Source organism: Cyprinodon variegatus, unplaced genomic scaffold (assembly GCF_000732505.1).
Source record: "Cyprinodon variegatus isolate N-32 unplaced genomic scaffold, C_variegatus-1.0 Scaffold2651, whole genome shotgun sequence".
In the NCBI taxonomy this organism is placed as follows: domain Eukaryota; kingdom Metazoa; phylum Chordata; class Actinopteri; order Cyprinodontiformes; family Cyprinodontidae; genus Cyprinodon; species Cyprinodon variegatus.
The window spans coordinates 9413-11203 of NW_015153104.1; the positions used below are offsets into that span (position 1 = coordinate 9413).

At 43.4% G+C, this 1791-nt stretch overlaps 1 long non-coding RNA gene across 1 annotated transcript; it reads left to right on the top strand.

Moving 5' to 3' along the window:
* The first annotated feature begins 348 nt into the window (after nucleotides 1-348).
* LOC107081006 lies at nucleotides 349-950 on the top strand. Its single transcript, XR_001481014.1, has 3 exons — nucleotides 349-503; nucleotides 611-714; nucleotides 869-950. It is a non-coding gene; the product is annotated as an uncharacterized LOC107081006 (long non-coding RNA).
* Nucleotides 951-1791: the final 841 nt, after the last annotated feature.

The following is a 1791-nucleotide window of genomic DNA, read 5'->3' on the forward strand; positions in this document are numbered from 1 at the left end:
GTTAGATCTGCCTTTAGTTAGCATCCATTTTATTCCAGCTCCAAACTCGATGAGAGAGAAACTTTATGTTTTAGATTAATTCCACGGTCCGATCAGAGCGACGGGTGTCACTGGAGGAGGAAGTGGCGTCTGGTTCCTGTGGGACCGTGGAGGGACCGCCATCATTCGTCTGAAAGGGAAGAGAATGATTGGCTGGATGTAGATCTATAACAGCCTGATGAAGACGATGCTGAACGCTCATCCTACTCTTCCTCACTTTATCAATTAAAACGACTTTTCATCACCAGAAAAAAGGCAGAGATGCTCTTATTCTGAAGAATCAGTTTGTCCAGATTTTTAAAAGGAAAACTGTTAAAATTCTGAATATTTTTTTCTTTTTTTACCTGCTTCCATCCTGAATCTGCAGATTTAAAATTTTTCTACATTTTTTTCTTTCAGAGATGAAGAAAAGGGGAAGAAAATGTGGAGTAAATATTTGGAGCGAGAGGACAGTAAGATAGTCGGTGAGTTGAACCTTCCTCGGTTCTGTCCTGTCGGACCTTCTGGAGCTCCGAGCTTCTGGAGCGCCGAGCTTCCTCTCCGTCAGCTGTAATCTTTTCTCCTCTTCCAGATCTGTTTGTGGGGCAGCTGAAGAGCTCCCTGACCTGCAGCCACTGTGGTTTCTGCTCCACTGTGTTCGATCCCTTCTGGGATCTGTCTCTGCCTATTGCCAAGGTGAGTGAACGCCTGCAGAGACGTTGATGCCGTTTCCTCCATGCCGACCCGCTCTGATCTGTTCCTTTCTCTCTCTGTGTGCTTCGCTCTGTCGGCTTCGTTCTACGTTCGTTTTGCTTCTAAATGCAAATGCGTCTGTGCTTTTGCCCAGAAGGGCTACGGCGAGGTCAGTCTGATGGACTGCATGCGGCTCTTCACCAAAGAGGACGTCCTGGATGGAGATGAGAAGCCGGTAGGTTTCCCATCATTTTAAACAGAAATGAAAGCTGGAACCATCTGAGTATCTGCTGATTAAGAAAAAAAAAACAGAATTTCACTAAGTGGTTCGTTCACTTCCATCTGAAACGCATTTCTGCACATTAATTATGTTTTTGATAAAAATCCTTTGGCTAAAATCAGAACGCTGATAATATTAAGTGTATCTCAGCCCCTTATGCAGAAGCAAAATCTGAAGCATTAGAATCTGAGGTTTTTTTGTACACAGAATTTTAAACATAATTTTTTTACACATTCAGCTGCAAAAGCTTCGACCTTTTGGTGAACTCAGGCGAAAGCAATCTACACGCAAAGTCGAGCAGCTTCTAGCCAATGAAATTAGCTAATTTGGTCAGAGAGAGAAAAAAAAAAGTTGCTGCCAGCCGCTTCTTCTGGATCAAACCAAGAGGCTTTGCAGACGGGGGTGCAGCACCAGCTGTGATCGGTTATTTCCCCCAGTCCTATTAGATGGAAAACTCTAATGGCTGTCTGTTAGTAGCTACCTGACGTTTTGTAATCATCTCTATTTAAGAAGAAAAACTCCTCATTCAGCTTCATTCAGGAACAAAGCTACATCTGACTGATCTGACATGTGACCAAATGAGCTCATTTCATTGGCTACAATCTGCTAGATTGCTTTGCCTTGAGTTCACTTTGGAGACAACATCTAAAAGCAGCGAACTCTACTCTCCAGAGCGAGTAGATTGGTAACCCCGCCTCCTGCTCTCCTCTATCTTGTCTGCTGTCATGATTCATGCAGCTATTATTTCATCCAAATGAAAAATGGAGAACAGATAAGCTGCATCTTCTTGTAAACCACAT